General features: G+C 43.3%; 1 protein-coding gene across 4 annotated transcripts in view; it reads right to left on the bottom strand.

Moving 5' to 3' along the window:
• The window catches only part of TOGARAM2 (TOG array regulator of axonemal microtubules 2), a 36,421-nt gene extending 24,320 nt beyond the window's left edge, over nucleotides 1-12,101 (bottom strand). For 3 of the 4 annotated variants that reach the window (XM_069954468.1, XM_069954470.1, XM_069954471.1), the window contains exon 1: nucleotides 12,026-12,101. The gene's annotated coding sequence lies outside the window, so the exon portion shown is untranslated. Of the gene's footprint in view, nucleotides 1-2,950; nucleotides 3,095-12,025 lie in introns of those variants that run through there. The other variant, XM_069954469.1, reaches the window with a different exon arrangement.
• Nucleotides 12,102-13,163: the final 1,062 nt, after the last annotated feature.

Consider the following 13,163-nt stretch of genomic DNA (forward strand, 5'->3'; position numbering starts at 1 on the left):
CACTATATGGGGGGATTGGCTACTATGTGGGGCACTATATGGGGGATTGGCTATTATGTGGGGCATATATGGGGGCATTGGCTACTATGTGGGCACTATATGGGGGATTGGCTACTATGTGGGCACTATATGGGGCATTGGCTACTATGTGGGGTGCTATATGGGGGATTGGCTACTATATGGGGGGATTGGCTACTATGTGGGCACTATATGGGGCGATTGGCTACTATGTGGGGCACTATATGGGGATTGGCTACTATGTGGGGCACTATAAGGGGATTGACTACTATGTGGGGCACTATATTGGGGGACTGGCTACTATGTGGAGCACTATATGGGGATTGGCTACTATGTGGGGCACTATATGGGGGCATTGGCTACTATGTGGGGCACTATATGGGGGCATTGGCTACTATATGGGGCATTGGATACTATGTGGGGCACTATATTTGGGGCATTGGATACTATGTGGGGGATTGGATACTATGTGTGGCACTATTGGGGGGGATTGGATACCATATAGGGCATTTTTGGGGGGATTGGATACTGTATAGGGCACTATTCAGTCAGCAGCATGTGGTGAATGTAGGGGAGTGGCTATGGATGGTTGCTATGGGGGCGTGGCTATGGAGGCCCGCTATGGGGGCGTGGCTATGGGGACCACCGGCGCACATGTCCCTCTTTGCTCTTTGCAAAAGTTGGGAGGTATGTGAAAGACGGACGTCCCTTACATGGTGTGAACCTAGCCACACACAGATAAATACATACATATATACAAGTACACACACTGGCTGACATACACAGATACACACGTCACTGACAGCTCTCAGTCTTCCCCCTCTCCTCCCTATAGTTGGGCAGATCGCTCCACACGGTAACATTGAGGACCTACAGGTCATATGATTCAGGTCCTTCACCACTTTTACCTCTCTGTTTGCAGGATGCTAGAGGCTGATATTCTGATCCTTTGGACGTTAAGCCCATTTACCCTGCACTTCAGTGAGCGGGATGAACATTACAGCGGTGGACCCCTCTCTGGGGCCCTGTGCAGCCAAACTGGCGGCACGTGCAGTATGTTCACTACTGTCTTTACCTATAAAGGCTTATAGAAAGTATATAATGTATAGATGTATCAATGTGGATTTCTGTGTCAAGGTGGAAACAGAAATCAGACGCGCAAGAGACAGAGTTTTATCGTTTTTTACATAGAAATTATATGTATACTGTGCCCCCTGCTGGACCCTTCAAGTATAGGCCAGGTTGTGACATCACTTTTCTTCAGAGATATTGAAGCCTGCCTGATCTACTAAATTGAGGAAAATAACATTATACAGTGGTGCTTTGGATTACGAGCATAATCCGTTCTGGGGCCGTGCTTACAATCCAAATCCACTCTTAAACCAAAGCAAATTTTCATATAAAAAAATCCTAGAAATGCAGACAATTGGTTCCACACCCCAAAAATAATGATTTATTATTCTGAATAACATGTAAAACAGATGAAACAAACATTCAGAAACAGCAGAATATGTGATATTATAAGTTACTGTACAGTAATGGAGAGGATGGGAAACACAAGGACTGACAGAGACTGCAGGAAGTATGAAGGAATGAGCAGGGCAGATGTGGGCACATACATGCAGCACTCTCTGTCCGGGGAGAGAGGGGTTACAGCTATGGAGAGATTACCTCCACAGTCCTGTCCCCTGATGTGAGCCCCAGCCTGAAGTGGATCTGCTATGATTTGGAAGGTGAGGGAGACTTTCTGGGTCAGAGTACAGGGCTGTAGACCCCGCTATGCAGACCATACCCCTCCCCCCTCCCCCTCTCACCCAGTACAGGGAACTCTTACACCAAAGCAATGCTCTTAAACCAAGTCACAATTTTGAAAAACGGTGAGCTCTTAAACAAAAACGCTCTTAATCCAAGTTACTCTTAAACCAAGGTACCACTGTATGTGCATTTCTTATAATAAGTGTACATTAGGAATTCTAGCTTTGCTTATGTAATAACATTAAAAAATACATTTTGGCCGGAGTTGTCCTTTAAGCTTAGTCGCATTCTATAGCCCATGTTGTAGAATAGGTTAATTCAGGGTGTGAGCTCAGTTTACAGAGGGTACTGTACATAGACCATTACTCAGGAGGCTCAGATATAGGGTGCTGTTTGTTACGGTATTGTCATTCAATGTGTAAACATTGACAGAGCGACACGCACTAAGGAGACAGTGCAGCAATATCTACACAGTGAGCTTCTTGCTGCTCTTGAGTTGATTTTTCCATTGCAGAATTTAAAGGAGCAGTGATCTCAAAAAAAAAATTTCTGTTGGAATATGTTTAATAATCCAGATTCTGAATTATCAGACATAGAAAGGCCTGTGACTTCTCCTACATCCTGTAACTGAGTCCAGATAGCAGTAAAGTTATAGGAGCCATGGGGATATTATGTGATCACAGGTCACCCAGGCTTCATAGGGATTTATAGCCCCTGCTGTCTCCTCCCCTTTCCTCCATCAGCCAATCACTATCCATTACAGCATTTAAAGGGACTAGAAATAAATAAAACAAGCAAGAGAGAAAAGATCTGAAAATCCACAATTTTCTATAGGTAACTAAGACAGAGTGTTGCAGTAATCTGCCAGATATAAGGCGTCCTCCTCCTAATCCCACGTTCATCCTTATAAAATATGAGGCCAATATGAGGAACAAAGGCCAACCAGCCCCCATTTGCTAAGGAAAATCTAGAAGCATCTTTAAGACATACACTATTTTATAGCTGGGTATGGTATCGCAGATATATATATATATATATATATATATATATATATATATATATTTATGAGTGTTGCTCATCTAGCTGGGGACAAATCTCCTCGGGTATTATTCAATGTTATGTAACTGGTTGCCACATGTGAATAACATTGTGTTGCCTTTGTATCAGTGTCCTTTACCTTGTAGACGGCACATGACGCTCTGAGTCTCAGATGTCACTCGCCCTCCTGGGAGTTGGCACCAGATCTCCACTTGCAGAAGCCTCACAAATGGATCTTTGACGGCAAGATGTGCTCAGGGCTTAGATACGTCACCTGGGTATACACCGTTCATCCCTCATGAACACAATAAACAATTATTGTAACCGCAGTACATAAAACACCCGTCACGGATAAATTTAGACGGGTTAGTAGTCAGCTGGGGGCTCGTCCGGGATGGTGACAAAAAAAAACAAACAAACAAAAATAAACCAGAGTCACTTACAGAACGTTATGGACACTTTATATTCCTGTTCCAGGCAGCACATTACAAAGGGAAAAAGTGTAACAAAGATGTATTTTTTTCTGTTATTTTCAGGTTTTTAACCGTTTTCCATCTGGAGGTGCATATGATAGGCTTAATGATCACTGCTGCATCATTACATCATTTAAAATAAATTCCCATTGTTAATATGTATCTAGAGTAGAAAAGAGTTATTATAGGATGCTGTGGCTGTCACTGTTATGGGAGCACTCTGGTTATTATAGGATGCTGTGACTGCCACTGTTATGGGGCAGTCTGGTTATTATAGGATGCTGTGGCTGTCACTATTATGGGGGCACTCTGGTTGTTATTATAGGATGCTGTGGCTGTCACTGTTATGGGGGCACTCTGGTTGTTATTATAGGATGCTGTGGCTGCCACTGTTATGGGAGCACTCTGGTTATTATAGGATGCTGTGGCTGTCACTGTTATGGGGCAGTCTGGTTATTATAGGATGCTGTGGCTGTCACTATTATGGGGGCACTCTGGTTGTTATTATAGGATGCTGTGGCTGTCACTGTTATGGGGGCACTCTGGTTGTTATTATAGGATGCTGTGGCTGCCACTGTTATGGGAGCACTCTGGTTATTATAGGATGCTGTGACTGCCACTGTTATGGGAGCACTCTGGTTATTATAGGATGCTGTGGCTGTCACTGTTATGGGGGCACTCTGGTTATTATAGGATACTGTGACTGCCACTGTTATGGGAGCACTCTGGTTGTTATTATGGGGTGCTGTGGCTGTCACTGTTATGGGAGCACTCTGGTTGTTATTATGGGGTGCTGTGGCTGTCACTGTTATGGGAGCACTCTGGATATTATAGGATGCTGTGACTGCCACTGTTATGGCAGCACTCTGGTTGTTATTATGGGGTGCTGTGGCTGTCACTGTTATGGGGCACTCTGGTTGTTATTATAGGATGCTGTGGCTGTTACTGTTATGGGGGCACTCTGGTTGTTATTATGGGGTGCTGTGGCTTTCACTCTTATGGGGGCACTCCAGTTGTGGTATTAAGGACACATGGGGGTACGGTCTTATTTTTGAAGATGTAGTCCGGGCATCTTCCTCCTCCTTGGTGACGCCCCGGGTTCTCGCCGTTGTGTCGCGGCCAAATCCCTACCATTATGTCATTAAAGGCCGTTGGTAATGATACTTATTACCTGTAATGTAGACCTCCATTCACTTCTATGGAGAGGCCATGGAAATTCCCAGCTGACGTGATCTGATTACTGCCTGTAATAATCCGTCATTACAGCCTGAGCACGCGATGTGGAGCCGTAATAATATGAATGGGCTGGGGATTCCCTGCGCCAAACCCTTCATTAACAAGAAACGCTTTATCGTAAGCCAAGGGTGCAGCTCTATGGAAGGACACGGATGGTACAATACTTGCTTACAATTTCTATTCAAACATTAGTTTTATCTGTTCCTGGGAAAGCTGTGTGATACCCAATACTGTCACCATTATAAAAGAATCCTAGTGTGAAAAGAGCCTAGACATTCTCCATTACCATACACAATGTTACCATAAACAACGTTGCCATTTACTGCAATTACTGCAATTCTGACCATATAACTAATCGCTACCAGTTCTACTCCTCGCCCCCCAAAAAATGAACTTTTAAAATTTCCTGCGCCGCATGCTTATTATCTTAATCTAGTCATCTGGGAGGTGGTAGATTTTGGCTCTAATTGCGTGCTGTAATCTTGTATATGTGCCGACGTCATTGCCAGACATCCAATCCAGCGTCCAATCCCTGCACGGGCACGGCCCAGCGATGATGTCTGTGTCCATACAAGTTTAGAGGACAGCCCCTCTCTGCAGTATGAACCCGAACGCTTGGCAGCAGATTCCCGCTGTCTGCCCGCTCCATGGAGCAGGTGGATACAGCGGGAGGAATGCCTGGAAAACTGGGATACGGCCTATGGCTATGGCTGTATCCCAGTTTTCCAGGCGGTCCTCCCGCTGGATCCGCCCGCTCCCCGGAGCGGGCAGACAGCGGGAATCATTACCGAGGGTTCGGGTTTGTACGAACCCGAACCGAACTCGGTTCGGACCATCCCTAGTCAGAATCCTTGCTGGGGGCTTTATAACATTGTATGTAACGCTGTAGGGCCATTTTGGTAGTGATTGCTCCCCTTTCAATAGTTGAAAACTATATACATTGCGCTAGAATAACAGTGATTTAGGGCCCTATTACATGGAGCAATGATTGGACGATTTGGCAGATTATCGATTTGTGTACTAAAAACAACGTTCAGCTGATGGCAATGATCATCGTTTCTTTAGGCCCAGACAGAAAATCATCAGCCACCGACTGTACATTGCTAAGTGTAATGGTGCATTTACACAGGCAGATTTATCTGACAGATTTTGGAAGCCAAAATCAGGAATGGATTTGAAAAAAGGAGAAATCTCAGTCTTTCCTTTATGACACGTTCCCTGTTTATGGTCTGTTCCTGGCTTTGGCGTCAAAAATCTGTCAGATAAATCTGCCTGTGTAAACGCACCATAATAGCGATGCATGACTGACGACTGACGATTGCCCAAACAGTTAATACATTACGGCCAGTGATCGGCTGAGCAGCCTGTCAGCTTTAAAGCTGCCGTGCATGGTGCCGGGACACATACAGAGCACAGGAGAACACCGGGAGTGTGGACAGGTAATGTATTAATTGTTTGGTACAAGCCTACGTACTCTATCTCACAGCGCAGGTGTAACCAGGTAAACTTGCCCACCTTGCTCAACTTAGGTAACAAGGTCTGGGGCTTGTGTCACCCTAATAGGAAGGGTCACGTCTACACATCTACAGTCTACAGTCCATGATCAACTATTGTACAAAGTATTCTCACAGTAAAGATTTTATTTTTGACAACAGGACTCCGTGATTATCGTTCTGCCACCTACGCAGTCTCTACTCCATCCTTGGGTCATCTCCCCTTTCTGTGGGTGGCGGTACCGATAGTCCAGGTGGGTCACAGCTTCACTCCGGACCACCGTGATAAGTACCCAAGAGACCCCCTCACAACCCGGCAGGTCACCCACCACAAAAGCAGGTGTGCCTCCATACCTGTGTTCCCCACTGGCGTCACAACAATCTACCATCTGGCTAAGTTATATCCCGACCAACCACTACAGTAGTGGTGTCGCACAATACCATCTGGCAAGTGACCGGTCGTCCATAAGCCCACACAACATCAGCACAGATGGACAGAGAGAGAGGATAGAGCATCAGAGAGCAGAAAAAGTAGGACCTTTCCTGCTCGCCAGATATCCCTTTTAATAGCAGCTGCTGCAGAACATCTTCAGAAGCAAAACTGCATGAAACAATATATGCAATATATATATATATATATAGACATATTACAAATGTAACATGAATGGGCAATTTTTATGGTCTCTTTGACATGTGGTGGGGACCTTTGTGATTGATAATGAATCCAGCATTAATACCAGCTGCTGCGGAACATCTTTGAAAGTGGACTTTATGAGGAATTATACAGGAGAAGTATAGAGGGGACAGGATAGAGGGAAACACCTTCCAGCAAATGTACTAGTTAGATGTTAATAGGATGAAAAATCTGAACTCAGCATGAATAGCAGCTGTTGCAGAAACTCTTTTCAATTAGACCTGTCAATCACCAAATAAATATTACTTAAGTGCAAAATGGCAGTGGGTGTAATATATAGCGGGAACATCTCTTATGTGTAATAGGATAGGGGGGGTCTTACAACTATGGATCAGAGCTCAGCATAAATAGCAGCTGCTGCAGAACATCTTGGAATCAAACATGTCAATCTGGAATACTTACACACATACCTCTGACACAGATATATACCTAAACACACAGAGATACATACTCACACTGACACAGCACTTATAGCTCTCAGTCTTCCCCTCTTTGCTCTGTAGTCAGGCCAATCCTTCCACACTGTAAGCTTCTGGACCTGCAGGTCATGTGACTGAGGTCCTTCACCACTCTCCCTCTGTGAACTTATGGCTGGAGGCTAAATTGCTGCCCTCCTTAAGTTGCTGCAGAGAGCAGCCTGAGCCTGATGGTTGGAGCGGCCCTGCTAACAGTATATATGCAGGACTGTATTTACCACTAGGCACCCGTGGTCCAGTGCCTAGGGCAGCACCAGGGAGCAAGGGGAAAGGAAACAACTCCTGTTCAGACTTGCCAGTAAATCTGGTGTCTTTTATTTTATTTTTATTTTTTTATTTTTATTTTTTTGGGGGGGGGGGGGGAGATAGGGTGGTATTGGTCAGGTTTGGTATGGTGTTATGACGCTCCTATTTCTTCCTCAGTAGTCATGTGCTGTTACCAAGATTACCAAGATTATTGGCCATACGTCTACTGGTTACCGCATGAGGGTCTGGCATCTGCTGCATGTGGTGACGTACAGTAAATGTGGGAACTTGGCCTAAGACTGATCATGTGTCAATATGATATTTAGAAGCTAGAAAATCCTGACGCTAATTGGTAAATGAAGCTAGGGCAGCAGCAGCTGGTTATACAGCTATATATATATATATATATATATATATATATATATATATATATATTTATTTATGGTACATGAATAATAACAATCTCACCGCCCCCCCTACCACCCCAAAGTGCTCCAATAATACCACTACATAGTGCCCAAATAATACCACCATACAGTGCTGAAGTAATAACATCATATTATTTTTCAAATAATACCACCACATGTATAAGGGTCATTGTTATTGTTTACCCTGACTGTTCAGGGTTTTGTCTTAGGCCTAAGATATTTGACTCTTTCTCTATGCTATCATAACATTTTGTCATGTGATTACTAGAGATGAGCGAACCTCGAACATGCTCGAGACAATCCGAACCCGAACTTTCGGCATTTGATTAGCGGTGGCTGCTGAACTTGGATAAAGCCCTAAGGCTATGTGAAAAACATGGATATAGTCATTGGCTGTATCCACGTTTTTCAGACAACCTTAGAGCTTTCCAAGTTCAGCAGCCCCAGCTAATCAAATGCCAAATGTTCGGGTGCGGATCGACTTGAACCCGAACCCAGTTCGCTCATCTCTAGTTATTACCTCTTAATAAAAATCTTTGTATAACAAATAATATCACCACACAACACTCAAATAGCACTTCACACTACTCAAATAATATAACTGCCCAGTGCTCGAAAACCCACCATACAGTGCTCAAATAACTCTGTGCAGTGCTTACATAACATAGAAACATACCCACTATACAGTGCTCAAATGATACCACGACACAGTGTTTAAATAATACTACCGCACAATACTCAAATAATATTAACATACAGTGCTCAAAGAATATCACCAGTGTCCAACATCATCAAAAACTCCATAAGTAAGAAATACAATAGTGACTTGTAATACTTCAATACAATTGAGATAGACAGCTGACAGCAGCTTAGAACTGTGCTTTCAACAATACTGAAGCGAATATAGGTGGACAATAAATTGAAGGTGAGTTAACTGTAGGTGAAATAGACTTTAGTGGTGCTGCAAGGTTAGGTTAGGATGCTGATGGTTATTGGAATCAGGGCCTATTTAGGCGCAGTGGCTCAGCTGGGGCTTTTAGAGACAAGTCCTGAATGCATGGGAAAGGAAATCCGCTGATACTACTATGTGGGCATAGAGTGACATGATAAAAGGGAGTTCCGGTCCACCTAGTGGAAGAGCTAGTTGTCCTGGAGACCCTCAAGGGACATGCTAGCAAGTTGCAGTAGAGACTCGACTTTGCATTTAGCTAAACTACTGACTCAATGTTCGGTACCTCAATACACTTGTAGAATCCTTCGGAAGTAGCAGAAGTAGAGAAGGCAGTCCTTCAGTGTAAATAGGTCAGTCTCATCCTCACCGCAGCTTCTAGCCACATGGATCTAGTTATTAGAAGACAATACAGAAGTCCCGCACAAGGCTCCTGGCGGCAGGCCAGGGCCTGGAAGCACACGGTCAGCAGGCTTTATTGCACAGCTCTCTCTTATACACTTAACAGTACTAGGCCACAACTGAACCCATAAGTCCCTGAAGGATCTGATTGGGTAACACACTTATAATAACCCTCTGTGATAGGGTAGAGCTCCTGGGGTAACTAGCTCAGGGATTGGTTACGTGAAAAGAGAAGAGTGTGGCAGGAAATACATAATAATAGAGACATCAGTTAACCCTTCCATACTTTTAGATATTAGCCATGCAATACAACAGTGACATCTAGTGGCGGGAGCTGCAAACTACAGACTACAGCCTCAGAGGTTAAACAGACATATGGTACCAACCTATGGTTGTTCAAAAAAGACAGTGGACCCCTCTCTGGGACATTGTATGGATAAGGTCAAAGGCCACATGTAATATATGACATATAGTGTATAGTAATGGGCGTACAGTTTATATGGCAGGATAATAAAGGATATGCAGTATATAAAGCAGCACATACAGTATTGTAGGCTTCCCTGGTATCCTGAGAAGCTATGGATGGTCCTGAAGAGTTAAATCATACAGGCCTTTACGCTGTCCCTAAAAAAAAATCAAAGACAAGATCTCTTCTTTGTGTTACCCTGATGAGGTCTTCTCAAAGGATTCCCAGAAGTGTGGGGGACATTTAAAGACCCATTGTTCTTTCTGATAAAGTATTGCCACCTTAGGGTCCATTTACTTTAAAAGATTTTTGTTTGAGTATGGTCAGTGAGATTAGCGCTCATTTGCAGCACCTTCACACAGCACAATATATCGAGTGGATGGGCTGCATGAACGACATCTTTATCGTTTATGTGTCCATTAACATTCATTGTTATTGGGAGACGTGCAGCCAATAATGACACGTTACCGACGCACAGAACATGCAATCAGGCATCTAATACGGTCTTAAAGGGATACTCCAGAAAAAAAAATTCTTTTAAACCAACTAGTGTCAGAGATTTGTCATTTACTTCCATTTAAAAAATTTTAAGTCTTGTGTTACTTATCAGCTGCTGTATGTCCTGCATGAAGTGGTGTGTTCCTTTCAGTCTGGAGAGCAGGAAAGGTTTTATATAGAGATTTGCTACTGATCTCCACAGTTCCTGTGACAAACAGAGGTGGCAGCAGAGAGCACTGTGTCAGACTGGAATGAATACACCACTTACTGCAGGATATATATAATAATTCACAATAACCACTATCAATATATGCCAAGTCTTTTGTTTAATTTCAACGCATGATCAATACTGGTGATCTGATAAAGATTCCCTATAACCATATGTATATTCCTAATAAACGATTACTAGTATCACAGTATATAGTGCAGAACATACAGGGGTCATAATATAGTGCAGGACAGAACATAAAGTATACAGTACAGGACATACAGTATATAGAGACGGACATACAGTATACAGAGGACATACTATAATGCAGGACAGGACATACAGTATATAGAGACTGACTCTCAGTATATAGTGCAGGACAGAACATAAAGTATACAGTACAGGACATACAGTATATAGAGACGGACATACAGTATACAGAGGACATACTATAATGCAGGACAGGACATACAGTATATAGAGACTGACTCTCAGTATATAGTGCAGGACAGAACAAAGTATACAGTACAGAACATACAGTATATAGAGACTGACTCTCAGTATATAGTGCAGGACAGGACATAAAGTATACAGTACAGGACATACAGTATATAGAGACGGACATACAGTATATAGTGCAGGACACAGTATATAAAGTAGGACACACAGTATATAGAGTATACCTCATAGTATCTAAGTGAAGACACATTTTTAGGGGATACCCCATGATTATAAAGTTGTCCACTATCCACAGCATAGGGGATGATGGAGGTCTGAACACTGAGTAAATGGGGGGCTCAGCTTCTGCAACATTAATTTTTATTATAACTCCTCAGTATAGCAGAGTACAGCGCTATAGACAGTGAATAGAGAGGGGTTTGGGCGCTGCAGGTCTCAATACTCATCAGAGGGATCCCCAGCAGTCAGATACTAGGAATAATGTATGATGTATATATCTACAGGAGGACGTGTATGATGGATATATCTACAGGAGGATGTGTATGATTGATATATCTACAGGAGGACGTGTATGATTGATATATCTACAGGAGGACGTGTATGATGGATATATCTACAGGAGGATGTGTATGATGGATATATCTACAGGAGGACGTGTATGATGGATATATCTACAGGAGGATGTGTATGATGGATATATCTACAGGAGGACGTGTATGATGGATATATCTACAGGAGGACGTGTATGATGGATATATCTACAGGAAGACGTGTATGATGGATATATCTACAGGAGGACGTGTATGATGGATATATCTACAGGAGGATGTGTATGATGGACTCATGATGGATACATTTACCTGCACTGATACACAGTAACAAACCATCAGGACAAAGTAAAGTTTCCTGTAAAGTCTACAGTGTTGGCGGTTCTGTAGATCCTGACACAGAGATATCAGTCCTTATCCTGAGGTGGTGGGCAGCAGTATATAGGGGTCCTCTGGTTTGGTGATCTTCCTCTATTACATTGATCATAGGGGATGCAGGGGACCTGAACACTTACTTGATGTGACCGAGCTGCTGGATATATAATCAACAATAGAGGGGGCTCAGAAGTAAGTGCCCCCCTTGTCCCCCTTCATTCCCCCCCCTAGGACAGGGGACAGCAGGTGAGCGGTGGTCGTACCTGTGCAGCGCTGGAGATCAGGATCCAGGGATCGGTGTCACACTCACACGCTCAGGTGTGTTCTGCATGCCACAGGTGAAGCTGCACATACCACAGGTAAACAGGGCTGCTAGGTAACCGGGCACCTGGGACTCTGGTGTGAAGTGTCACTCTTGGGGCAGGCCGCACCATTCTTATGGTAATGCTGAGGAGTGAACACACTCAGGTGTCCTTGACAGCACTGGGACTCAGCAGGAGAGCGGAGATTAACTCTTCACTCACCTTGTATCTACCTGAGCCCAGGTGCGATACTGTCTGATGAGCTGGTGTATCTAATCCTGTCATGTGTGATACTATCTCATGAGCTGGCGTATTTAAACCTGCCATATGTTATACTTTCTGATGAGCTGGTGTATCTAAGGGTGCCTTTATCTGACAGATTTTTGTCATGTGTGATACTGTCTCCTGAGCTGACGTATCTAAGTGGTTGTTTGTGATATTGTCCATTGAACTGGTATATCCAAGCCTATCATGTGTGATACTGTATGATGAGCTGGCGTATCTAAGCCTGTCATGTGTGATACTGTCTGATGAGCTGGCATATTTAAGCTTGTCATGTGTGATACTGTCTCATAAGCTGGTGTATCTAAGCAGTCGTTTGTGATACTGTCTAATAAACTGGTATATCCAAGCCTATCATGTGTGATACTGTATGATGAGCTGGCGTATCTAAATGTCCATGTGGGATACTGTCTTATGATTTGGTGTATCTAAGCCTGTCATGTATGATACTGTCTGAAAAGCTGGTGTATCTAAACCCATCATGTATGATACTTTCTCATGAGTTAGCATATCTAAACCTGTCATGTGTGATACTGCCTAGTGAGTTGGTGTATCTAAGCCAGTGATGTATGATACTACTAGATGAACTGATGTATCTAAGGCTGTCATTTGTCATACTATCTGATAAGTTGCTGTATCTAATACATTTATGTATGATATTATCTGATGAGATTGTCTATATAAATCTACTATGAAAAATTGTCAGATGAACTAATTTATCTAAGCCTACCATGTGTGATACTGTATGATTGGCGTAAGTCTACGCCCATCATGTAATACTGTTGGGTAAGCTGGCGTATCTAAGCTTATCATGTGT

Source organism: Dendropsophus ebraccatus, chromosome 15 (assembly GCF_027789765.1).
Source record: "Dendropsophus ebraccatus isolate aDenEbr1 chromosome 15, aDenEbr1.pat, whole genome shotgun sequence".
In the NCBI taxonomy this organism is placed as follows: domain Eukaryota; kingdom Metazoa; phylum Chordata; class Amphibia; order Anura; family Hylidae; genus Dendropsophus; species Dendropsophus ebraccatus.